This window comes from Equus asinus, chromosome 13 (assembly GCF_041296235.1).
Source record: "Equus asinus isolate D_3611 breed Donkey chromosome 13, EquAss-T2T_v2, whole genome shotgun sequence".
In the NCBI taxonomy this organism is placed as follows: domain Eukaryota; kingdom Metazoa; phylum Chordata; class Mammalia; order Perissodactyla; family Equidae; genus Equus; species Equus asinus.
In genome coordinates this window covers 12,522,572-12,550,157 of record NC_091802.1, presented here as the reverse complement: position 1 = coordinate 12,550,157, position 27,586 = coordinate 12,522,572, and the positions used below count along the sequence as shown (strand labels likewise).

Sequence of the window (27,586 nt, the reverse complement as noted above, 5' to 3'; positions counted from 1 at the left end):
GAAGTTGCCGGGGGGTCAGTGTTTCATCCTCTTGTTCTGCACTCACCTCTCTACAGCCCCTCTGTTGGCTCCTTACCTGCTCTGTGACTCAGCCAAGCCCTTAATATCTCTAAGTCTCAGTTGCCTCAGCTGTTTGAAGGGTATGGTGATGCCACTTGGCTTGTGGGCTGGTTGTGAGGATTAAATGGGACAATGTGAGAAGTATTTTGTAAACCAGGATGCACTAAGCAGAGGTATGGTGGCCTCATCGTTCCAATTAGTCCCAAAGGGAGGGTTCCTCCTGGAAAGAAACTAAGAAGATGGCAGTGGACATTTGTTGTCTTTTCATTTCTTCTTGTCACTATTTGTTTAACAAACCCATCTCTGGCTGAGGCCACCGCCTGTCTTTCAGGGTGGGCTCTGGACTGAGGCCTGACCGATTAGACTATTCCATCCTCTGACCTCAGTGTCTGATTCAGCAAGGGCCACATGGTCTAAACCAGTCTCCTGAGAATCAATTTCTGGTTTTTTATGTTGATGATCTGAGGTCAAAGAAGTTCTGTTTTTGTTGGGGTGCTGAAGTTGCTGGTGGCATATTGTCGTCACGAGGGAGGGCCTTCCTGTTGGAGAGTGAAGTCAATCCAGAGGAAAGAACAATCAAGAGATGGAGAGAGACTAAGTCCTGATGACATCTTTTGAACTTGCTGATCCAGGTCATTCCTTGGAAAGTTTTGATTTTGTAAACCAGTTTGAGTTGTGTTTCTGTCAACTGCATTGTAGAGAGTCTTTTCTGATACGGAGTTAATTCATTAAGCCCTGGATATGGACAGAACCTTGTGCTGGAGACTGTGGGCGTTCACATTTGTATGCATGAGAGCTAGATCTGGGCCTCCAAAACAAAAAGGAGAGCAAAGGCCCCAGTAGGATGTGGTAGTGCCGTGGAAGAGATGAGGGGGCAGGAAGTGCTGCAGGACTTCAGAGGCATGCGATGAGAATGTCACACAGAGTGGTATCCAGCCAGTGGCCTTGGTTGTAGCTTGTCCCAACAGCCCACTCAAACCACTACAGAGACATGGAAAATGGAGAAAACTTACCACTCAAGATGAATGCCAGAATCCGGGAGGGATTCCTACTATTTATAAGACAGAGGAGCTGGATTGAGAAAAATCTACGAAGGAATTTACCTCTTGAATCAGAGGATATCTGAAAAACAAAATACTTTGAACCTCCCCTAACTGTCTGCCTCTGACTCATAGACAATTATTGTGATAACTGATGCTTGGTTTTGCTTCTGTCGTCTTGTTTAATGCTTTAAAGATTTCCATGTTGTTTTTCATGTCTCTCTCATTAAATTTTATGCCTCTTTGCATGAGAATTTTTGCATTCTCCTGTGTTTTAGAAGGCATATTTTAAATCCTGGAAGTGGTTGCTTGTAAGTGTTGCAAAGGCATCCTTTAACTTGTCACCCTCCCTCTTTCTGAGAAGCGTCAGACTGCCTGTCATCCCTGCAGGCTCCTTTGAGGGGTTCTGTACAGACGGGTTAGCACACTGAGCTTTATAGCTTATGGCTATGTGACCATGTGATTCTGTAGTAAAAATTGAAAACTGTTTGTTCTGATTGTTCAGTCCTCTTTGCTCTTTGCTATCTCATTTTGTAGTCACTCCCACTAGAGGTAGATTGTACCTCCCATAATATGGGCACAGTGGAATGTGGGCAGGATCAACAATATCTCAGTTTGAGCCTGGGCCTTAAGAGGCATTCTCTGTTGCTGCGTGAAATCTTGTGCCCCATCACTGCCGTGGGAAGAACATGTCCAAGTTATCCCACTGGTAAAAGGAAGGCATAACATACAAGGAAAAGGCCCAGATCAGCTGACCCCAACAACCCAGACATGTATGAGTGAAATAAATGCTTATATTTGTATGTCACTCAGACTTTGTGGGCTTTTTTGTTGTACACCAATAGCTGACTGACACAGACCTCATTATCTGGGCCACAGCTGACTGATCCAGGAATGAGTTGCTGACCCAAAGGCAGACATGTAGCCAGAGACCTATGAAGTAGCTTGAGCACTCTGCCCAGCAGTGGTACCCTCTCTGCGTGATGACTGACCAGTGATGAATTCTTGGGAAACTTGACTTCAAGACAACTTGAGAGAGTCATCAGAGGGAAGAGTGGCCCAAAACTGAGAGAAATATGAAAGCAGGGAGTGAGCAAAAGTCACGAGGTAACTGAAACCACAAATAAGCAGAAGCTGTAGAATTGTGTGGAGAAGCAGTTCAGGAGGAAGAGGCACAAGGACTGGGAAGTGGAGATGGAAAATTTGGGTCCTAGGTGAAGCGGCTGACAAGAGGTTCTGCTGCGTCACCAGCAGTAATGTTGAACTGTTAGAGCAGCTTTCATGCTGAATAGTGGGCCTTCCCACTGCAGGCCTGGCGAGGGATCCAGCCATTGTCCCGAGGGACAGAGAGCGGGGCCAAGAGCAAGCCACATATCTGTGCAGAACTCCGTCAATACTGAGTCTGAGAGATGGTACTCCTTTTCAGGATAAAGAGGACAAAGAAGTCGTGTGTGGAGGGTCGTCCAGAGGTACTCATTATATTACATTTTATGCAATTCTGTATGCATGAAATAGCATTAGTAATGTTAAAAACATGGGGATTCTGAAAATTTTTCTCAAAACAAGGGAAGGGGCACATCATCCTGAAGACTGAAAGAAACAGAACTCTCGAGACATGTTTACTGGAGGATTTGGAAGGAATTTTCAGGAAGGTTTTCACTAGAATTCTCCTGGAAGTAGGAGCAGAGTACTTGAAGAAAGAAAAGGCTGAGATGACAAGGTGCCAGCATGTATCTGGGGGAGAAAACAGAGAATTGCACGGAAACTCCAAATGCACAAAGAGAACTGAAGTCTGCATCAGCAGTGCTAAAGAACAGAATGGAAGCCACAAAGCGAATGAGGGTTGCAGAGGACAAACCTGAGAAAACTCTTGAATTCACAGGCAAAGGACCAGAAGTTTAGCAAAAAGGACCTGCAATTAAAACACTGGAAGGGGAGATGATAGAGAGAACAGAGATGTCAGGTAATGTTGAGATGAACGATGAACAGAGATGTCAGAGTTGTTGGCTGCTCCCAAAGACAAGAACGGGGCTGGTGGACGTGAAAGCATCCCTGGGTGTATTAGCAGAGTGAAAGGCATACTGTACCCCAGGTAAATTATTAAAAGTGAACTGAACCTAGATTCCCCCCAAGAAAATATGTGAATTAAAAGGCTACGTAGAAAGGAACAGAAGTTGGTCTGGCCTGAGACTTCTCTGCAATATGACATTCTAGAAGACAAAGGAGCAATGTCTATAGTTAGGACAGGAAAAGAAAGCTATGACTCAATCATTGTGTATATATCCAAGTTGCTTTTTGTATGTGAAGGGCAACAGAATTGCATTTCTGAGAATGCTTGGGTTTGGAAATACCACTGTGTCTCCTTCTTCTTCTTCTCCTTTTGTTTAAAAAAAAGTGTTTTAACTCACCAAGACATGTAGTAAAATAAAAACTCCAAATTGGGGAAGTCTCGGCAAAACTCTAAATAATTTCTATAAATCTGGTTACGAAACTCAGCAGGAATTTCAACAAAAAAAATCCCTTAAGGAGAAACTATATAAATTCTAAAAATTATATTAACAGTAGTAAAGATGTCAATTATTTCTTGCCTGCCATGTCCAGAGTCCATTTTAAGGAAATATATCAGGTAACAGAAAACCCAACTTAACTGAAATGAAAAGGGAATTTATTGGTTTAGGTAATCAAAACGTCCAAAGATAGAACTAACTTTCAGGCACAATCCATGAAAGAAATAATTGATAAGCTAGGCTTCATTAAAATTAAAAACTTCTGCCCTGTTAAAGACACCATCAAAAGAATGAGAAAAGAAACCAGCCTGGGAGAAAATAGTTGCAAAGGACATATCTGATTAAAGGACTGTTATCCAAAACATACAAGAACTCTTAAACTCAAGAATAAGACAAAAGAACAACCTGATTAAAAAATTGGACAAAAGACCTGAATAGACACCTCACCAAAGAAGATGCACAGATGGGATGGCAAATGAGCATATGAAAAGATGCTCAACATCACATGTCATCAGGGAAATGCATATTTCCTTACAAAGAGGAGATATCACGACGCACCTATTAGAATGGCCAAAATCCTAAACAGTGACAACGTCAAATGCTGATGAAGATGTGGAGCGATGGGAATTCTCATTCTTTCCTGTTGGGAATGCAAAAAGGTGCAACCACTTTTGAGGAAAATTTGGCATTTTCTTATAAAACTAAACATACTCTTTCCATACGACCCAGCATGATATTTACCCAATGGAGTTGAAAACGCGTCCACACGAAAACGTGCACACGGATGTTTACGGCAGCTTTATTCTTGATTGCCAAAGCTTGGAAGCAACCAAGGTGTCCTTCAGTAAGTGAGTGGATAAATAAACTGTGGTACATTCAGGCGATATTGTTCAGCACTAAAAAGAAAGGAGCTCTCAAGTCATGAAAAGACATAGAGGAAACTTAAATGCATGTTACTAAGTGAAGGAAGCCAATCTGAAAAGGCTATACACTATTGATTCTAACTATATGACATTCTGGAAAAGGCACAACTCTGGAGACAGTAAAAAGGTCAGTGTTTGCCAGTGGTTTGGGGATGGGGAGGGATGAATAGGCAGAGCCCAGAGGGTTTTAGGACAGTGAAATTATTCTGTTTGATACTATAATGGTGGATCCGTGTCGTTATACATTTGTCGAAAGCCATAGAACGTACACCACCAAGCAGGAACCCTGATGTAAAACTATGGACTTTGGGTGATACTGATGTGTCAGTGTAGGTTCATTGATTATAACAAACATACCACTCTGGTGGGGGTTGTTGATAGTAGGGGCGGCTGTGGGTGTGTGGAGGGCAGGGGGCATATGGAACCCTTGTGCTTTCTGCTCAATTTTGCTGTGACCCTAAAACTGATTGAACAAAATAAAGTCTATTTTTTTAAAAAAGTATCCAAGTAAAGAGAGTACATCTTAAAAGTTCTCATGACAAGGAAAAAAAAAATTGTAAATACCTGAGGTGGTGGATGTTAACTAGACTAATTTTGGTAATCATTTTGCAATATATACATGTAGCAAATCATTATGCTATACACCTAAACCTACACAATGTTATATGTCAATTACATCTCAATAAAAAAAAGTCTCCAAAAGGATTACATTGTGTTTTAAAATTGAAACGGGGCAAGCCCAGTGGCACAGTGGTTAAATTCACATTTTGATGCTCAGCGGCCCGGGGTTCTCCGGTTCGGATCCCGGGTGCGGACATGGCACTTGCACTCATCAAGCCATGCTGTGGTAGGCGTCCCACATATATAAAGTAGAGGAAGATGGGCATGGATGTTAGCTCAGGGCCAGTCTTCTTCAGCAAAAAGAGGAGGATTGGCAGTAGTTAGCTCAGGGCTAATCTTCCTCAAAAAAAAAATAAGTAAAATAAAATTGAGACAAAAAGCTAATGCTGTATTTAGATAGTCATGGAAACAAAGTAGTGGGACAAAAATTTGATGTGAGTGAAGGTGTCAATTCTGTTGATACCATCTGGTAAAATAAGAAAGTGCCAGCAGTTTGGGAGAAAATCTCGGAGACAATAGGGGAGGACTCTTGAGAAATGGTGCATCACCAGTGCCCTTGATGGCACAGAGGACAGTATTGCATGGGAAAACACAGAGATTGATAACTCAGTCAGAAAGTGATTCAGGAGAATCAGACTCTGAAGAAATTTTGGAATATTTTATTTTATTTTATTTTTTATTTTATTTATTTATTTATTTTTTGAGGAAGATTAGCCCTGAGCTAACATCTGCCACCGATCCTCCTCTTTTTGTTGAGGAAGACTGACCCTGAGCTAACATCCATGCCCATCTTCCTCTACTTTTTTATATGTGGGATGCCTACTACAGCGTGATGTGCCAAGCTGTGCCATGTCTGCACCTGGGATCTGAACAGGCCACCAAAGTGGAATGTGTGTACTTAACCCCTGAGCCACCAGGCTGGGCCAGGAATATTTTCTTTTTTAATTTTTAATTTTTTTGGTGAGGAAGATTGTCCCTGAGCTAACATCTGTTGCCAATCTTCCTCTTTTTCCTTGAGGAAGATTGTCGCTGAGCTACCATCTGTGCCAATCTTCCTTTATTTTGTTTGTGGGTCGCCACCACAGCATGGCTTGGTGAGTGGTGTGTAGGTCCTCGCCTGGGATTCAAACCTGTGAACCCTGGGCCACCAAAGTGGAGCGCACGAGCTTAACCACTACACCACTGGCCAGACTCTGGAATATTTTAACCAATTTATTTTACTTCTTGTTTTCTTTTCATGTATGCACCAGAATGATTTTCTTAAAAAGGACCTAAAAAAGCTTTTAAATTAGCAAAAATTAAAAATTTTATGTTAAAAAAAGCTGCTACAAAGCAAAGGAAACCATCAACAAAATGGAAAGACAACTCACCAACTGGGAGAAAATATGTGCAAATCGTTTATCAGACAAGGGGTTGATATCCAACGTATATAAAGAACTCACACAACTCAACAAAATACCCAAACAACCCCATCAAAAAGTGGGCAGAGGATATGAACAGACATTTTTCAAAGGAAGATATACAGATGGCCAACAGGCACATGAAAAGATGTTCAACATCACTAATCATTAGGGAAATGCAAATGAAAACTACAGTGAGACATCACCTTACACCAGTCAGAATGGCTGTAATTACCAAGACCAAAAACAACAAATGTTGGAGAGGGTGTGGAGAAAAGGGAACCCTCATACACTGCTGGTGGGAATGCTAACTGGTGCAGCCACTATGGAAAACAGTATGGAGATTCCTCAAAACACTAAAAATAGAACTACCATATGACCCAGCTATCCCACTACTAGGCATCTACCCAAAGTTGAAATCAACAATCTGAAGTAACATATGCACCCCTATGTTCATTGCAGCTCTATTCACAATAGCCAAGACATGGAAACAATCCAAGTGCCCATCGATTGATAATTGGATAAAGAAGATGTGGTATATATATATACAATGGAATACTACTCAGCCATAAAAAAGACAATATAATCCTATTTGCAACAACATGGATGGACCTGGAGGGTATTATGCTTAGCGAAATAAGCCAGACTGAGAAAGACAAACACCATATGATTTCACTATGTGCAGAATATAAACAAACACATGGACAAAGAAAACAGTTCAGTGGTTACCAGGGGAATGGGGGTGGAGGGTGGCCACAGAGGGTAAAGGGGAGCACTTGTGTGGTGATAGATAAGAAATAATGTACAACTGAAATTTCACAATGATGTAAACTATTATGAATCTCAATTAAAAAAAATTTAAGTGTAGGGGCTGGCCCAGTGGCACAGCGGTTAAGTGTGCATGTTCTGCTTCTCGGCAGCCCAGGGTTCGCCAGTTCGGATCCCGGGTGCCGGAATGGCACCACTTGGCGAGAGCCATGCTGTGGTAGGCATCCCACGTATAAAGTAGAGGAAGATGGGCATAGATGTTAGTTCAGGGCCAGTCTTCCTCAGCAAAAAAGAGGAGGATTGGCAGTAGTTAGCTCAGGGCTAATCTTCCTCAAAAAAAAATAAAAATTTAAGTGTTAAGAAAGCATTGTGTTATAATTTAACTGGCAGCATTTTTTCTTAGTGGTGCATAAAATAATAGTGTGTGTTACAATTGAAGGTGTCTTAGATTCAGTGAAATTCAGTATTGAGCACTGTCTCTGTACTGGCTCACTTCTGGACCCAGGGGATACAGGACTAAGCCTGACAGACAAGGTCCCTCCGTGTAGTTTATATTATAGTTTAGGGAGACAGCCGGTAAACTAGAAATTAGAGACTATGCTAAATTATATGAAGGAAGGAAACAGGGCGATGTGATAGAGAGTGTCTGGGGCGGTAGCTGCTCTAGATTTGGTGGTTAGGGAACCAGACCCACACTTAGACCTGGGCAGGAGGGGCCCCTCCCTGGCTCTCTGCTTAGTTCAGTGCTTCTCAAACTTTAACTTCATGAAGATCTCCTGGGGATCTTGTTAAAATGGAGGTTCGGATTCAGTGGAGCTGGGGCAGGACCAGAGAGCCTGCGTTTCTACCTGGCTCCCAGGTGATGCTGATGCTCCTGTTCCAAGGACCCACTATAGGTAGCAAGGCTGTAGGGGGCCCTGCATATCACAAATACTGAAACGCAAATCCCCTTTTGGCCTTATTTTGAGGAAGATTAGTCCTGAGCTGACTACTGCCAATCCTCTTCTTTTTGCTGAGGAAGACTGGCCCTGAGCTAACATCCATGCCCATCTTTCTCTGCTTTATATGTGGGACGCCTACCTCAGCATGGCTTTTGCCAAGCGGTGCCATGTCAGCACCCAGGATCCGAACCGGTGAACCCCGGGCCACGGAGAAGCAGAACGTGTGAACTTAACCACTGTGCCACTGGGCCGGCCCCTGTGAGAAAGTTTTTGAAAGTTCAGTAACTGACTGAGAAAATGGGAATTATGAGAGAGAAATGTGTCAGCTGGAGTGGATGGGAAGCTGAGTGTGCAGGTGTGTGCGCTGTGACATGGGAGTCTGGGCCCAGAGCAGCTTCTGCTCACCCTGCCCCAGCAGTTCTGGGCTAACCCTCAGGCTTACAGGAGGCAGCCCTGGTCCAGGGAAGAATTTGGCTCCTTTAGCTTCTGGATTGTGAGGAGGTGAGCAGTCCAAGGGTGAATGTGGGCCAGGCCTTGGGCATAGCTTGATTTATACATTAGAATATTTAGACTTCCAGTATGTGGGCCTTCATTTCTGCTACTGTCCTGGGCCTTACAATGTTAGCAGTGGGCTGCAGGATATAATAATAATAATGATAACTAACAATAATAATGGCTAACCTGTATGCCAGGCTCTAAGTATTTAACATATATTAACTCCCATAATTCTCAAAACAAACCCACAAGGAATTGGAACAATTATCATCCTCCCCATTTTGCAGATGAAGCAACTGGATTCAAATCTAGGTGGTTTGGCTCCAGGGTCTGTGCTCTTGACCACGATGCTCTGTGGCCTCCACTCAGAGGGGGAAGCCTCTTGGAGCCTGAAGGACAGGGGGAGATAGTCACATGATGAGCTGGAGGCAGAGAACATTCTGGGCTGAGGGACAGGCAAAGGCTGGGGGAGAAGCATTGCATTAAGAGACCAAAGAAGGCCAGTGTGATTAGAATGAGGGGGAGGGGTCCAGGATGAGGGCAGAGAGGTAGGCAGGGGCTAGATCGTGTAGGACCTTGTGAAGAGTTTAGAAGCCTTTGGAGGATTTTAAGCAATGGAGTGACATGATTTTATTTATTCTTCAAAAGACTGTTTTGGTGGTGTCTGGAGAACGGATTGGCGAGGGGAAGGGCGGAAGCGTGGAAGCGTGGAGACCAGCGGTTAGGAGGCCCTCGCAGTAGACCAGGTGAGAAGTTTCAGAATGTAACCTGGGGCAGGGATGGGGGTTGAATGCTCTCTTAGCTTGGTAAGACCAGGGTTTTCAGCTCCTGAGAAGTAAGGTCCAAATGAGGACCAGATGGAATCTTTAGAAGAGAAATAACCTTCAGATGGTGAAGAGTGTTTGAATTCAGATTTTTCAGTAGAAACCCTGCAAATACTATAGCCCCTTGGCATTTCTCTCCTCTTCCCTCTCACAGCTGAGACTGCTGGAGACCTTGGGACCCAAGCTCACTGGTCCCCCCTCGCCCTCCACTATATGTTTGTGGGGAGTAGACACTGAGATACCAGGAAAAAAATGCATTTGGCTTCAATATTTTCAAGACCAAAGAAAGTATTGAGAATAGATTCTTCCCATAGGCAAGAATGGTGGCATTTCCTGAGAAGAAGGCACCAACTCAGCAGGGGTCAGGAAAGAATTGTAGAAAGAGGTGGAGTATTGGGAATGAGGGGCCGTCCACGGGTCATCTGCAAGCGAGTCACAATCTGGGGTGTAGGGCAAGGAACAAGCTGCTAGAGCAGGAGTTCTAGGCCTGGTGTCTCTCTCCTTTTATCCTCAGGAGAAGACATCTAAATGGAGTGGTAAAGACTGCTTAACTCCAGGGCCGGCCCGGTGGCACAGTGGTTAGATGTGCACATTCTGCTTCTCGGCAGCCCGGGATTCACTGGTTCAGATCCCCGGTGCCGACATGGCACTTCTTGGCAAGGCATGCTGTGGTAGGCGTCCCACATATAAAGTAGGGGAAGATGGGCATGGATGTTAGCTCAGGGCCAGTCTTCCTCAGCAAAAAGAGGAGGATTGGCAGCAGATGTTAGCTCAGGGCTAATCTTCCTCAAAAAAAAAAAAAATCCTTCTTAACTCCTTATACTGGGAGGCTGGCAAGGCAGAATCCTGAGCAGGGGAGGGTCACTTCCTGCTCAGTGTCACCTAAGAGGTGTCAGTCACCACATCCTTCCTAGGGACCACTAGTGGCAAGGAAGAGCTTCCAGCAGATGGCAGCCTAGCGGGGAACACGTCATGCTGGGTCCCCTCCATAGGTTTCTTTCTAGAGGGTCCTTAGAGATGCCCTGTGGGAAGATGTGAGGGGGCTTGCCACATGGTCCCCTTTTCCTTGAGTTATTTCGGGTGATGCACTCATTTGCTGGGGCCGCCATAACAAAGCAGCACAGACTAGGCGGCTTCAACAACAGAAATGTATTTCTCACAGTTCTGGAGGCCAGAAGGCTGAGATCAAGATGTCCCAGGGCTGGTTTCATCCGAGGCCTCTTACTTTGGCTTGTAGATGATGACATTCTCCCTGTGTCCTCACATGACCTTCCCTCTGCATGTGTCTCTGTCCAAATTTCCTCTTTTTATAAGGACATCGGTCATTTTGGATTAGGGCCCATGTGACGACCACCCTTTAACTTATTTAAAGACTCTATTTTCAAATAGAGTCACAATTTGAGCTACTGGGGATTAGGACATCAACCTATGAATTTCCAGGAGCCAAAGTTGAGCCCATAACAGGGGGGTAAATCTTCCTTACAACCATAAGGCCAGACTAGAACAATAATAACAATCTATGTCTGTAAACCCCTAATTTCATCAACATCCTCTGAGGAGGGGAGGAAAGGGATATGCTCACATTCTTGATTTAATTGGGCAGACTCATAGCGTGGTATTTTACTCTTGACTCCAAGTCAAGAAATACAGGTTAAGAATACTTTTGAAAATGTTAAATGGAAACATTAGAGAAATAAAAAATGGGGTATATGCCTTCCAAAGCACCAGAGAAGATAGAAAGAAGACTTAGCCCACACTGCACAAGACAAAGCATCAAGGGAGCGTAAACAACAGAAAGCGTAAAATGACTCTGCCACATATATGGCTCAAAACAATTCACGCAGATATTTTAGACTCCTCTGTGAAAAAAAGTAATGTTTTCAAATTGAGCTAGTCAGAAAAATTCTGTTAACTGGTTGCCTCAGGGTCGGGGGAACTGGGTGACGGGAGATGAGAGGAAGGGAAATTACTTTCCGCTTTTGTGAAAAGATACTTTTGTACCTTTTGAATTTTATTATTGTGTTGCCTATTCAAAATAATAAATGCATAATAAAATGAGATCATATAGTATAGTGTTTTGTTAAATAGTCATTTTATATTGATAGAGAGTATATTTATAATGATTGTATAACAGCCATAAACTCTCAGGCACTGAATCATATTGTATTGAAATATATAAAGCCAAAATAGTCAGAAATACATTGGGAAACAGTCAGAAATGTAAGAGTGGTGGGAAATTGTAACAACTCACCAGTCTTTGGCAGGTGAAATAAGAAAAAAATATACAAAGGTACAAAGGTATCGAGAATCTAGATGATAATAAGGTTGATTGATTAATTAGCCGCTCATTCAACAAATATTTATAGAATGTCTATGACGTGTGCCAGGTCCTTTGCTGGAGACGAGGAATCAGCGGTGAACGTAGTGTCTCCATCCTGGAGCATTTCAAATGTTATTTATTGAACTCTGTATCTCATAAATGGAGAACACACCTTTTTCACTGCCAATGAAACATTTACAAATATTGATAAAATATTAGGCTCTGAAAGAAATACCAAATTCCCCAAACCTGAAATTGTACTGGTCACGTTCTCCAGCCACAATGCAATAAACCAGAAATCTACAAATGTTTAAGTAACAAAACCCAACCTCTTAATAACCCCAAAACAGTCCTAAATAATGATTTGATCAATGAGACAATCCAAATTGCAAACACAGATGATTATAAACAGACAGAATGTCTCGTGGCAAAACTTGCAGAATGGGCATAGATAATACCAGACGACTGAGTATTATGATTAGCTAGGCTTGGTGCCAGAGACTCATCATACACTGTCTTATCTAATCTTCACAACAGACATGGCACAGTGCCCCTGTTGTAAAGTAGGCACTCAGTAAATGTTTGCTGAATGAGTGTATGCGGCCCAGAGAAATTAAGTAACTTGCCGGAGACTGCACAGCTGAAAGTAGTCAAGCTGGGACTTGCACTCAGGCCTGTCAGACTCAGTTCTCGTGCTTGAAGTTCCTGTGCTGTGTGATCAACATGCTTGATGACATATGCAGAGGGGAAGAGCTGATGATTTAGCTGGCTTTATCCAGAATCAGTTTTCTGAGGCTTTTTGCTCACCTGCTTGTTATTTCTCTCTTTCTTCTCTCTCTCCTTTTTTTTCTTTCGTACAACAAAGATTTATTGAGTACTTACTTCATACCAGGCATTGTTCGATGTGCTGGGGATTCAGTTGGGAGAAGCAGACAATAAACAAGTAAATGAATAAATACACAACTTTAGGTAGCGATAAGTGTTATGAAGAAAAACAAAACAAGTGAAGGAGATAGTCTAAGAGGTACTGAGGGCTGTTTTAGTTGGGGAGGTCAGGGAAGGGCTCTCTGAGGCAGTGCACTCAGGAAGGAAGGAAGGTTTGGGAGGAAGAGTGTTCCAGTGAAGGCAAGAGCAAGGCCCTGAGGAAATGACTGTGGCCTGCTGTAGGCAAGGCAAAGAATGGCCGAGTGGCTGGAGTTTGGTGAGTGAGGGAAGAGCTGGAGGGGTGATGTAGGGCCCTGACCGGTGTTGGTCATGGTCAGAGTCTGAGTGCTGTCACAGGGGTCATGGGGAAGCCCCTGGAGAGTTTGGAGCAGGGGCTTTGTGATCTGATTCAGGTTTTACTGTTACCCTTTGTTATGAGGAGAACGGACTGTAGAAGGGCAAGACGGAAGTAGGGAGACAGTGAGGAGGTTATTGCAGTTAGCCCGGGTGAGGGATGGTGGTAGCCTGGACCAGTGTGGTAAAGGTGGAGGTGATGAAGAGTGACCAGATTTGGGAGAGAGTTTGAAGATAGAGCCATTGGACTGGCTGAGGGGTTGCACGCATGGATGAACCCTAAGATTTAGACCCAGTGATGGGATGGGTGGTACCATTTATAAACATGAAGCAGCACAGGGAAGACAGTTAGTTGTGTGGGGCAGGAGTGGGAGAGTGAGCGTAGTCAGAGAAAAGAGGGTAGAGGATGGAGAGACTGGTAAGAGGAGGAGAAGCCAGCAAAAGGATCCCCTGGCAAGGTGGGAGGAGAACCAGGAGAGTGTGATGTCCTGGAGGCCAAGACAATGTTTCAAGAAGGGAGTGACAACTCTGTTAAATGCTCCTAAGAAGGTGAGTACTCACCATTGGATTTGGCAAGATTATCTCCAACAGGGTGCTTTCATTGGACTAGTGGGGATGTGAAATGGAGAAGAAGGGATGACCAGACATTTGGGGAATGCATTCAACATGACAGACCAAAAAACAACTAGAAAAAAGGAATTTGCAGGGTGTAGATATCATAAGAAGCACTGGTAGAAAGATGAGGAAGTTCTTTTCAGGCTGCTTCTCTTTTCTCTGTAAAATAAGAATTAAGATCACTAGCCGAGGATGGCAGGGTGTTGCCACTTGAGGAGAGAGGGGTATGAAGTATTATTTCAGAGAGCAGCGGAGAGAATTGAGTAGGAAAAACCATAGGATTGTTGGGCAGTGCCAAGAGCCTACTTATGATTCATCATTACAAATCCAAAGTGAGACCTGTCAGCACAGTCGTTTATCTTTAGCCGTGCTCAGCAGCTCAGGGAAAGTCTCATTGTTGGTGGAGCTTGGTTTAATCATGCTTGCAGGGCCAGCCGGGTGGCGTAGTGGCTAAGTTCGTGCACTCTGCTTTGGTGGCTCGGGGTTTGGATCCCGGGCATGGACCTAGCACTGCTCATCAAACCGTGCTGTGGCAGGTGTCCTGCACAGAAAATGGAAGAAGATGGGCACAGATGTTAAATCAGGGCCAGTCTTCCTCAAAAAAAAAAAAAAAAAAGTCATGCTTGCAGTTTTGCAAATAAGATGTAGGAAGAAGGACAAGAGAGTTGAGATGTACACAAAGGAATGATTATAGTAATGGATAATCAGATCTAAACTGGGTGAGGTGAGATGTGAAGGCTTGAAGAGGGTAATGGACAGTGAAGATGTGGACTGGTCAATGGACTAAAGAGCCCAAAGGGTTGAAGGATTGTTGAACTGAGGGGATCAGAAAGGGGACTGGAAAGATGGAGAGTGGAGAGATGTTTGAAATCAGGAGATTGGAAGTGGTGCAGTTACTGATAATGGCAGGGTTCTAGGGTTTGGCCTTTGGAGTGTGTGGCTGAGGTGGGGTGGAGGAGATTAGAGTGCAGAGGACAAGGGAACTGAGAGATTGGGGTGTTGGGTGGACTGTCTAGGTAGATATCTTAGTCTACAAGAATGAAGACATGATTAATGGTGAAGAAGTAAACATCAGCCAAATGCTTAAGTCCTCAGAGAAGTTGGCAGATGTTGGAAGATGCCTGTAACAAGGAGGGGTAATGGGTGATATATAGTCTGTTGCTGTGTGCTTCAAAGAGGCTGGGGTTTTGAAATTTTTTGGAAGCAACAACAGCGAGTTGCCTCACCTCAGAGTATGTGGAATGTGGGAGAAAAAACACCTCCCTCTTCAAAAGGTTGCGAGGGAGCAGTGGCTTTGGAGGAGAGCCAAGTTTCTATGAGAGCAAGAAGGCAAAGGGAAAACTGAGAGAAGAGGTTGACGATTGGGGGAATTTTGTCAACCTAAAGTTCCAGAAGGTCCAGTGAAAGGATTTGGGGCAGGGTGCGGGAGGGGTAGACATTGAACCCAAGAGCAGATGGACAGAGTCATTCGGGGCTAAGTCAAGGTGACAGTGGATGCCCTGGCAAGTGTGAACTTCTAGCATGGTGCCTACAATGAACAGAGGTGTAAGGCATGGTATCTCTTTGTGAAAGGTAGGATGTTAGTTTTAGTTGTCATCTCTGTCTTAGAATGGGTCTCTTAGGCAGTTTGCAATAATAATAACAACAACATATAACATCTATTGAATACTTACCGTGCTGAGAACTCTCCTAAGCACTTACATTTGTCACTTTCCTTCATCCTCACGACAATCCCGTTACTATCCCCATTTTGCAGGTGGGGAAACAGGCACAGAGAGGCTGGGTAACCTGCTCAAGGTCAGGAAACTAGTAAGTGGGAGGCTCGGATTCAAACTCAGGCTATCTGATCCCTAAATCTTGTTTTATAAAAAAATTTTAATAATATATTTTATTTAACCAAATATATTCAAAATGTCTTTTCAACATGTAATCAATATAAAAAGTTATTAATGAGACAGTTTACATTCCTTCCTTCATACTAAATCTTCAAAATCCAGTTTGCATTTTGTACTTGAGGCCCGTCTCAAGTCAGACTTGCCAAATTTTCCTGTTCAACAGCTGCAAGTGGTGAGTGGCACCATGTTCATTTTCATTCCTAAGCTGTGGCTTTCATCATATTCCATTCCATCTCCCGCTGGCGTGGTGAGATGGGCAGTATTCAGATGGGGGAGTAGTGGTCTTACCAGGAGCTCGTGGATCTATCTCTGCGGCCTTCCTTAAATCCTTCCATGTATTTCAAAGAAAACTTGACAGAGTGTTTCTGATTCTTTGTATGGCCAATCATCAAGGGAAAAATGACTTTCATGGCAAGCCTTTCGTATCTGTCCTGGGAAATTGTGTCGTTTTCCAGGAAGCAGTAGTATAGAGGTTAAAAGCGCATATTCTGGAGCCAGATTGCCTAGGTTTGTTTCCAGGCTACCCCTCTTGACCTTGGTTAAGTTACTTAACCTCCCATTGCCTCAGTTTCCTCATCTGTAAAATGGGGGAAAATAATAATACTGACTTGCAGGTTTGTCGTGAGGATCAAATTGATATAAAGTGCTTAGAACATAGTCTGGCACAGAGTAAGCGTTATATGAATATTTGCTCTTTGCGCTTTCCATCCTAGGCCAATAGAGTGTGGCTCTCAGAAGAGTTTCTCCAGGGTTCTGGATCTGCATATGCTTGGGTTCAAACCAAGTTTCTCTAAATCCATAACCCATGGCCTACCTTTCAGTAACTGATTGAACAATTAGGCAGAAAATCAGCAAGGATATAAAAGAACTCAACACCATCAACCAACAGGATGTAATCGATTCTTGTAGATGACTCCACCCAATAACAGCAGAATACACATTCTTTTCAAGCACTCGTGAAACATGTACCGAGATAGACCGTATCCTGGGCCATAAAACCGACCTCAGCACATTGAAGAGAAGTGAAATCTTACAGAGTATGTTCTCTGACCACAACAGACAGAAACTAGAAATCAATGACGAAAGATAATGGGAAAATCTCTAAACACTTGGAAACTTAAAAAACCCATGACCTCACTAGCAGGTGGGTACTAACTGAGGCCATTAATAATAACAACCTGTAGGCTGGCCCGGTGGCATAGTGGTTAAGTTCGTGTGCTCTGCTTCAGTGGCTCAGGGTTTCTGGGTTTGGATCCCTGGCATGGACGTACACGCCACTCATCAAACCATGCTGTGGCAGCATCCCACATACAAAATAGAGGAAGACTGGCACATATGTTAGCTCAGGGACAATCTTCCTCAGGCAAAAAGAAGAACATTGGCAACAGATGTTAGCTCAAGGCCAAGCTTCCTCACCAAAATAATAATAATAATAATAAAAAATAATAATAATAACAACCTGTAGCTTGCTGGCTCTTGTCTCAACTGTGTAATGCTCCCAATGTGAAAGTGACAGCTTCCAAACCTGCCAGTTATCCATGTACCACAGCCATTCTTTTGGGTTCTTTGGAGTTCTCAGTGCCCCCCAAAGCCACACTGTGTCCACTGAGAAGTAGGAGGAGCCCTTTCTGTGTGTGACTTTGTTTCCTGAGATCCAGGTGCTGTGCTGTGCTGTGCTCTTTGTGCCCCATGGCTCCTTTGGCCTCTGCCTATGGTTCCTCTCTTGTAGATGTCAGACCTTAGTCCTTAAGGCCATAGGGGTTGGGACTCACACGCCACACAGAATCATGTTGCCTTCCTCACCCCATGCTTCTACCCAAGAACCTGCAAACTGTCTTCCTCCTTCCTTGGCCAAAAATGCCATGCAAAGCATCTCAGGTAAATCAACTCCCCAGCTGCCAGGGAGGCCCACACTATCTTGGGTCCCAGTTTGGTTCCAAGCTGGGTCACTTTCTGCTTCTTTCTTCATTTATAATAGAGAAAAATTAGAAGCTGCTTAAATGTCCAAAAGTGGGCCAGGGTATGTTACATTCATAAAGTAGCTAGTGTACAGCCATCCATGAATAGAGACTGTCTAATGATGTGAAAAACTATTCATAGCATTGTTATATTAAAAAAAGAAAGCTAGTTAACATTATGTACAGTATGATAAAAGTTTGTAAAAATATGTACATTCTGCTCAAAAAAACTAAACATACCAAAATGGTGATGGTAGTTATCTCTGGGTGTTGAAATTGAAGACCACTGGAATTTTCTTTTTTGTGTTTTCTGTATTTTCTAAGTTGTCCGATTCTTGCCCCGCCAATTTGCCTCTCTCTCACTTATCTGCCCTCTCCAGTCTGCCACCACCACTCTATTGAATACAGTTGTCCCCCTCTTATCCGTGGTTTCACTTTCCACGGTTTCAGTTACCTGCTGTCAACCACGATCCAAAATATTAAATGGAAAATTTCAGAAATAGACAATTCATAAGTTTTAAATCAAGCGCCATAGTGAGTAGCATGATGAAATCTCACGCCACCTTGCTCTGTCCCACTCGGGACCTGAATCATCCCTTTGCCCAGCGTATCCATGCTGTAGTCATTACCCGCCCGGTAGTCACTTAGTGGCCATCGTCGCAGTGCTTGTGTTCCAGTCACCCTTACTTTAATTAATAGTGGCCACAAAGCACAAGAGCAGTGGTTCTGGCAATTCAGATATGCCAAAGAGAAGCCACAAAGTGTTTCCTTTAAGTGAAAAGGTGAAAAGTCTCCGTTTAATAAGGAAAGAAAAAAAATCACGTACTGAGGTTGCTAAGATCTACAATAAGTTTTATTACAGCATATTGTTTTATAATGGTTGTATTTTATTGTTAGTTGTTGTTAATCTCTTACTGTGCCTGATTTATAAATTAAACTTTATCATAGGTGTGTATGTATAGGAAAAAACATAGTATGTATAGGGTTCAGTGCTATCCGTGGTTTCAGGCATCCACTGGGGGTCTTGGAACATATCCACATGGATCAGGGGGGCTACCGTACTCTGTGTCCTTGTTGCTAAGTCCAGGGGACTCTTCTTCACTCTCATCTTACCTGGTGTAAGCAGCCCCTGACACAGCTGAGCACGTGTTCTTTGTTTCTGAGCTCTCCTGGGTTCCCTGCTGCCCTTGGAACTCTGCCTCTCCTTGCTCTGACCAGCCTTACATTTTGGCCTTCACCAGGATTCTGTTAAGGCCTCTTCTCCTTCTCTCTAGGGCTCTCACCCACTCTCCTAGTTGTATGAGTTCCATCTCACATATCCGCTGCCTGCCAGAATCTCCACCAGGAGGTCCCACAAGCATCTCCAACTTCACAAGTCCCACTCTGAATTTATTACCTTTCTCTCTCATCCTCTTCCAACTAGTCTAACTTCACTCCTCTTCTTCTTGTGTCCCCACTGCGAGCAGATGGCCATTCTTCTATCTAGTTGCCCTAACTAGGAACCAGAGGTCATCCTTCATCCCTTCAGCCGGCCCTCCCCTTGCCCTAACATCTATTCATTTGATCACCACCTGTTATTTTTACCTCCTCACGAGCCCGGGATCTCCCTGTTTCTCTCCAACATTAAGGCACCATCAGCTCTTGCCTGTATTATTACCAGAACTTCCAAACTGGTCTGTCTTCTCAGGTCTTACCCTCCCAGAGTCCGTTTTCCCCCCTAGTATAGCAGGAACATCTTTCTACAGTTCCTTTAGGAAATGCTGAGTGGCTATGACACCCTAGGCACTGTGCTAGGGCATAGTTATAAACAAGGCCGACAAGGTCTCCCGTTTTGTGGATTTTACTTTTTCGTATGTGTTGGAGGAGCAGGGGTAATAAACATACATAAATGATGGGCCAATCAAATAACTGTGATAAGTGCTCAAAGAAAATAAAAGAGTAATGTGATGGAGAGTGAGGGGGTAAGGGAGCCTCATCTCATCCTAAACTCCCACTACGTTGAACTTCTGGTAATTTTTCTCAGGGCTTTGCTTCCTTTTGCCCCAGGGCCTCTGTACATGCTGTCAGTCTTCTTTTCCTGGCTAACTCCTACTTGTCCTTCAAGTCACTGCTTAAAAGTCATTTCTTCCAGGAAGCCTTCCCTGACACCCTGAGGCTGTCTTAAATGCCTCCTCTTTGTCTCTAAGAGTCTCTAACTCTGTCATCATCACACCAATCCCATTGTACTATAATTTTCCTGTTACTCCTCTGTTTCTTTCAGGCCTCCCTCTAAGCCAGTGGCCTCCAGATGTTTTGACCATGGTCTACCGTAAGAAATGCACTTTATATCATGATGCAGCACATACATGCGTATGTTGTATATAGAAGCAAAACAATTGTTTCACACAATATTTACTCTTACTACATGCGATACGCCTAATATTTTGATTCTGTTCTATTTCATTAAAAAAAGAATGCTATTTGAGGGCCTCTAAATGGACTTTACAAGCCACACAAAATCACAAAATCACAGAAGTCCGCATTTTGAAAACCTGGCCCTAGACCAGGGGTCAGCAAACTTTTTCCATGAAGAGCCTGTTAGTAAATATTTCAGACTCTGCAGGCAGTATGCTTTCTGTCAGTAGTGCTCAAACCCTCCTGTTTGTATCACGAAGGTAGCCACAGACAACACATAAAGAAATAGTTGTCAGTCTATTTCAGTATAAATTTATGAACACTGCAATTTGAATTTCATATGATTTTTACATCATGAAATAGTCATCTTCTTTTGATTTCTTAGCTTACAGACCATACAAAACCGGCGGTGGGCTGGATTTGGCCAGAGGCCGTAGTTTACTGACCCCTGCCACAGCCTGGAAGCTTCCTGGAGGCAGGGACCACTACCTGTCTTTTTTCCCCATTGCATCTCTAACATAAAGCCTGTGTGCATTCAATCAGTATTTATTAAATTATTAAAGAGAGAAATTTATAAATTAAACATTTTTATTACAAAAGTACTATGTATTCATGGAAGAAAAATGAGCAATATAGCTAAACAAAATCAATAAACAAATCCTTAGTAATCCTATGGCTCAGAGGTAACCATATCCTTTCATATTTTTATCCAGTGGATGGCAGGAATTTAGGGAAGGGTTATTTTCCAGCCAAGGGAGTCATGCAAAGTTCTATTTCCCCGTAACCTACCAGGGACCTAGGCTTCTCTTTTATGGCTGTAGGGGATGTCCAGGGCGATATGAGGGCTTATCTTCATCTGGGGGTCCAGGAAGTCCTCCCTCCCTAAGGAAGTGATGTTTAGGTTGGAAAGGAATGTGTTGAGCAAGAAAGCAGGGAAGTTCCACAGTGAGAGAGTGTGATGTTTTCATTTAGAAGCAGCTGGCTGCAGGGTAGAGAAGGGGCAGGAAGTGGCATGAGATCAGCCTGCGGAGGCTGGCGGGGACCGCATTAAAAGGGCCTTGCCATCTAGGTCTAACTACCAGTTTTCAGGAACTAGAGGAGATAGATGAGCAAATTAAAAAACACCCTGAGGAAGTAAGCGGCCAGATCCAGACGTGAAGAACATTCGACAGGACAAATGATTCAGTTTCTCATTGAATCAGTGGCATAAAAATAAAAAAGAAAGAAAAGGGAGGGGGGTCCGTTATAGAATAAAAGAAACATGGGACACATAACAACCAAAAGCCATGTGTAGATCTGATTTATTTCTTGATTAGAACAAACCAACTGTAAGAGGCATCTTTGAGATAATTGAAGAAATTTGAATATGAACTGAGTATTATAAGATATTAAAGAATAATTGTTAATTTTATTGGGTATGATAATGGCATGGTGGTTACATTTTTAAAAAACCCGTTATTAGTTACAGATGCATATAAGTGAGATGACTGATGTCTGGGGGGCGCTTTAAAACAGTCTGGAAAAAAGCTGGGGTGTGTGATATTGTGATATAAGAAATATGTATTTGGTCTCTGTCCCAGGTTCCTGGCACAAGTGTTTCTAAAACCCTTGGCATCTCCTGCATGATAGGGGTAAGAGGAGCAGCTCTTGTTAGTGATCATAAGCCCCTTTCAACCATACCTGAGTTTATGCTAATGAAGTGACTCTTACTGGGCCCCTAGATAGCTTCTGGATTATTCCCCAGGAATAACCTTCTGTGTGTCTGGATTGTGTACAGCCATCTGTGATTGTTTAATAGGGAGCTGTGGGTCCTGTATCAACCCAAGCATGTTTTTTCACCCTGCAGCATTCAAAACCAAAGATATTACCCCTAAATTAGTCACTCTCACAATCCATTTTACTAAAGGGTCTTCAGGAAGCTGATGATACCAATCTGCAAAATGAACTCCTTCACACTCTACACCCCCTGGTTTCAGTAGTTTCTTGGTTTTGCTCTCCCCTCATGTTGACTACCTTCTTGGTGACCAGATGCTTTTGAGACTTTCTGTTGTACCTACATAACTTTTCAGTTTTTTTTTTTTTTAAAGATTAGCATCTGAGCTAACATCTGTTGCCAATATTCTTTTTTTCTTTTTTCTTCTTCTTTTCCCCAAAGCCCCCCAGTACATAGTTGTATATTCTAGTTGTAGGTCCCTCTGGTTGTGGCATGTGGGACGCCGCCTCAGCGTGGCGGGATGAGTGGTGCCATGTCCGCCCCCAGGATCTGAACCAGCGAAACCCTCGGCCGCCGAAGCGGAGCACATGAACTTAACCGCTTGGCCACGGGGCTGGCCTCAATTTTTCACTTTGTAAACAGCTTTGAGGCTAGTGGCCGAAGCTTAAACTGCCCAAAATTTGAGCTTAGTCTAGCATCAAAGTACAACCAGAACTCTTTTAAAATTTCATTTTAATATTACAGATAATAACCAAGAGATTATGTGTTTCACATTTTTCTTATTAGTTTGCATTTCCTTATACATCCAGTGAACCAACTCCCTGGGGGTTTGATCCAATTCTAAATTCCCCTGGTAACTTTTACCTTTAGTAACTGATTGCCGCACAGCTGCTGTTCCATACCATGGGTGACCACATGGCCACCCGGAATCAAAGGTTTCTCACCTGCTACCCTTTCATTCTTTCTCTTCCCAAACCACATATTTCTGTGAGCCAGGGCCAGTCTAGCAAATCTCACTTCTGACACCAACTATTAGCTGTTTATACTACCAGCACTTCTGTACCAAATTTGTGGGTTTTTTCCCCCCACACCCACCAATTCTCCAACTGAGTGTCCTGCAATTCAATTAATTCTGATACTAAATACCCAGAGTGAGCTTAATCCCACAAGTCTGTCCCCACTTCAGATGCCAATCACAAGTCCTGGGCCTCCTTTTACTTCTGACCACTGACTATAAATCAGGGGTTTCCATGACCCCTCCTCAGGTTTGATAATTTACTAAAACGGCTCACAAAACTCAGGAAAACAGTTTACTAACCACTACTGTTTATTATAAAGGATACAACTCAGGAATAGCCAAATGGAAGAGAGGCATAGGGCAAGGTATGGGGGTGGCAGGGTGGGGTGGAACTTCCATGCTCCCTCCAGGTGCACCATCCTCAGTAGCTCAGTGTATTCACCAACCCAGAAGCTCTCTGAGCCCTGGTGGCTGGGATTTTTATGGAGGTTCCAGTATGTAGGCACGACTGATTGAATCTTGGTGATTAATTCGATCTCCAGTCCCTCTGCTCTCCCCATGGGTTGAGGGTTAGGCCTGAAAGTTGCAGCCCTCTAATCACATGGTTGGTTCTTCTAGCAACCAGCCCTCACCCTGAAGTTAAATAAGGGCCCACCTAGGGTCACTTCATTAGCACAGACTCAGGTATGGTTGAAAGGGGCTTATTATGAATAACAAAAGACACTCACGAAATTCCAAGGGTTTTAGAAGCTCTTGTGCCAAGAACCAGGACAAGACCAAATATATATTTGTTATTATATCACAATATCACATAGGATAATACTAAAAAGGGAAAAATGTTGATAATTGTTGAAGCTAAGTGATGGGTACATAGAAATTTATTATGCTAAGCCTCTGGGCTTTTGTGTATATTTGGAAACTTAGATACTAAAATATTTATAATAAAAGAGAATGACAGAGAGACACCTCATAAGCCATACTAAGGAGGCTGAACTTGATTTTTAACTTTTTATTTTGAAATAATTTTAGATTTATAGATGAGTTGCAAAGATAGTAGAATGTTTCTATATACCCTTCACCCATCTTTCTTTCATGTTACATCTTAAATATCCATGGCACATTTATCAAAACTGAGAAATTAACATTGATACAATACCATTAGCTAAACCACAGACTTTATCTGGATTTCTCCAGTTTTTCCACTAATGTCCTTTTTCTGTTCCAGGATCCAATCCAGAATACTGCGTTATATTTAGTTGTCCTGTCTCCTTAGTCTCTTCCAATCTGTCACAGTGATGAGGATCAAGGCTGCCCCAGGGAGAAGCCCAAGGCTTCCTGGCCTACATACCGATCTACATCATCCTCCGGGAAGCATAGGATGTCCTGACCTGATTCGACCTGATTTGTATCCAAAGTTATAGGACCACCCAATAAGCAGACCCCACCTACACTGATGCCATTTTAATGATTTTTTTCATGATCTTTCCTTTGTCTTGTAAAGAAATAACTCACATACCTATGCCTTATAAATTTAGCCCTACCCTCAACCCATTGCAGCTCTTACTGCCCATGGGTCCTGTCCCCATGCTACTCTATGCTAGTCTCTGAATAAAAGAGCACGACTGCCAGACCTTGAGAGTCCAAGAAATCTTTCTTTCAACTCTTTGGCTCACCGAGCCCGCATCATTTCTTCTGGTGGCCCACATGGGGGTCTTGCTTCATGGGCTGGTGAGCTTAGGTTCTGGTAAGTGCCCTTTTATTCCTTGTGCCTTCCTCTTTTTCAAGGATGGATCTAAATTCACTTCTCCATCAGGAACCTTCTCGGACAGCTGTATGAATCCACATTTTCTGCCCATGGCTACTCTATGGGGCAAACCATGGCATTCAGCCTGAAGAGAATCAGTACCTTAAGCCTGAGGGTGATGAAGAATGAATTAATCCATTCCTTCCTAATCCTATCTCTAATATACAAATTTTACTTGGGCACTTGTTGACCGCTTAAGTCATTAGGGTGATCACCGATCTCCAAGACTCCCATGGAAGGTTTCTTTTCCTAAGGCTGGATTGGAATCCCTCCCTATGGCTCCTGACCACACTCTGAACTGCAGGAAAGTCCCACTCGGGACTCCAGTTTAAGGGAAGTACCAAACGCTAACCTTTGGTTGAGTATGGGAACCCTTTCTTGGGAGAACGGCTTCAGGACGCAATTGGGTAGAATGTCCCCCAGACCAGCAGAAAATTCTTCACTGTTTTTCTCTATTCTTTTATCTCTGGGACCGTGCACCAGGCACCTATTACTACCAGGCATAATAGGGAGGGTATACAAAGGATGCAATGCCAGGGGATGCCCCCATCACCCCTTGCTACAGGAACCCCACAGGAGGAACAACGGGTAGGATGCTGCCCTAGGTTCAGGGGGGATTTCAAGGTAATGGACCCTTTTCTTTCATCTCAAAGTTAGAGTTGCCATTTTGGGTTCCTTTTGAGCTTTGCAAGCAAGAAACAAAGAAATCTTTAAAGAGTCAAAGGCTCTACCCCTGGGAACCCCCACTCTGGTTTCCAGACCTGATCACACTGGTGACCCCAAGTGGGATCCCCTCTCTTGGTGGTTGACTCGTTGAGTATTTTAGACACCTACTGAGTCAGTTGTGAGGATAGGAGACCAGTGATTTATTCTGTGAACTGTCCTGCTGGTGTGGTGTGCTCTGGCACGAGAACTGTTGTGTGACCCTTATGTTGATAATCCTCAGGAAGAGGCCATGAGGGAGAGGCCTGATCTCTTCTTTTCCTTTCTTTGTCTGTTTTATTTGTCATCTCCTCTCTTGTCACCGAGTCAAGGTTAAGTTCAGGCTGGACCTGAGCAGAACCTGGACCTTCTGTAAAATCAAAAACTTAAACCTTTTGCCAGGGACTTAACTCTTAGCTCCAGTATTAGGAGCCCCGGCCCCCACCCAGCTCCAGGCCTCTGCCTCTTGCCTCCCTGGCCCACCTTGTGCTTGCTCAGGGACTAAGTGCCCGGGCTGAGTGGGACTTGACTAAATCTTTTAACTATATTGATGCCTGCAGTCCAGCTCTGCAGCCTTCTCTGGCCCGCCGTCAGTCAGACACTGGCTTTACTGCCATGGGGAATGCCCCAAGCATCCCTGGAGACTCACCCCTTGGGTGTATTTTAACTAATTGAAACTCTTTCAATTGGATGGGTTATGCTCCAGAAACTCCATCTTGGAGAAAACTTGAGGGGTTTCTCTGTGCCTTTGTGATGTAGTTGGACAGGTAGATCAACCTATAGTGTCATTTGAATTACAACCCAATTTCTGAGAAATCAAGAGCAACTGTCTTTGGAAAATCCTTGCAAGGCTGGAAAAGCAGTTCTAGGGGTGGTTCAGGTTCCACTCATTTCCCTTCTCTCAAAGAGCTTGCAAATCCTCTGGGAACTACCTAGCCCATCACTAATTCCTAAGACTGAAGGAAAAAAAAAAAAAAGGAAAAGGCCAAAAAAACGGCCATAAGAGCATCCTTGCTAAAAAATCTAGCATCTTGAGTGTCTTCCCTACAAATATTAATAAAAGTCTCAAAAGAAAATTTGGATTCAAAACTGGTGAGCTTTATATTACTGTACCTGTATACAGGTTCATGGCAGTAATTTTAAAACAGTTGCTATGGAGATTCTGTGTATGTGTACATTATATATGTGTGATATTTTACCTCCGGATGGTATGGCCAAAATCAAGAGCTCTGTTTAATTGGCCTAAAGTAAGCACTTACGTAAATTCTAAATGCAGTAGAAATTAACCCAATGACTTTCAAGTTAACGTGATGTGAATCAACCTTTGGTAAATGAAAGCTTAAGTTTGTTCGTTTGATTGAAATAGCCTTGACCTCAGAGTTGTCGGTATTTGGATATGATGCAGGCATGCAGCCTGGGTTTACTAGTGAAATAAGCTCATGTTGTCCATTAGAAATTTGTCGGCAAAATAATAACTTTAAATGATAGCTAATTTTGTCTAATGACTCATGAAGGTTTTGTGGGTAATATGAACATAATTGTTGGAAACAAATCATTTAGATAGATGAAAATGGGTAAGAGTTTGTGGGTATAATAATTATGTTTTATGGTCTGTATACTTGGGGAAAAAAACAGCTTCCAAATTCTTTTTGGTAACAATCTTGAGTTTTGCCAAGTTAAGTTAAATGATAAAAGCCTGTTGAGTATCTGGGTCATTTTTGGATAAGATGAAACACTGAGACATTATTGCTAAATGCATCTAATTCATCTTCTTTTGGCTTCTTATTGTGGAGAGGCTAAAGGATGTTTGGGTCTATTAGCAACCTGTGTTTTACTACCTTGAAGTAGCGTGTTTCCTAGAAATTATGAAAAGTGTTTAGAATGCTGATATAAAAGGTGGTTCATAATTGTTTAGTTTTTTAGTTTTTATAGGGTCTGTTAAGGGTTAAAAATTCTAATTAATATATGTAATTAAAGCTACTGGAAATTAATAAGGAAAACAGCTCTGTATTAAAGGAAAGTAAAAATGTATGTTTTCAGTAAAGAGGGTATAAAGAATGGAAGTATTTTTGTTTGTTGGGTTAAGAAAGATAAATTTGTCCTAAAGTACTAAAAGGGGAGAAAGCAAGCATGGGACAAATTCTGAATGTAAAAAGAAAGTTGTAGAAGGCTTGTAAAAGAGAAATTCAGGAAAGAATTTTATGCCTGGTCAAGTTGGCTAAGATTAAAGTAAATCCAATTAAGTAAATGAGTTTTTGTTTGTTTATTTGTTTTTCCTCAAACCCCCTAGTACATAGTTGTATATTTTC

General features: G+C 43.0%; 1 long non-coding RNA gene across 1 annotated transcript in view; it reads left to right on the top strand.

The window, feature by feature from the left end:
- Nucleotides 1–2,430: 2,430 nt before the first annotated feature.
- The window catches only part of LOC106844154 (uncharacterized), a 28,552-nt gene continuing 3,396 nt past the window's right edge, over nucleotides 2,431–27,586 (top strand). Inside the window, exons 1-2 of the long non-coding RNA XR_011493604.1 lie at nucleotides 2,431–2,569; nucleotides 9,404–9,501. This is a non-coding gene — a long non-coding RNA (uncharacterized lncRNA). The remainder of the gene's footprint in view (nucleotides 2,570–9,403; nucleotides 9,502–27,586) is intronic.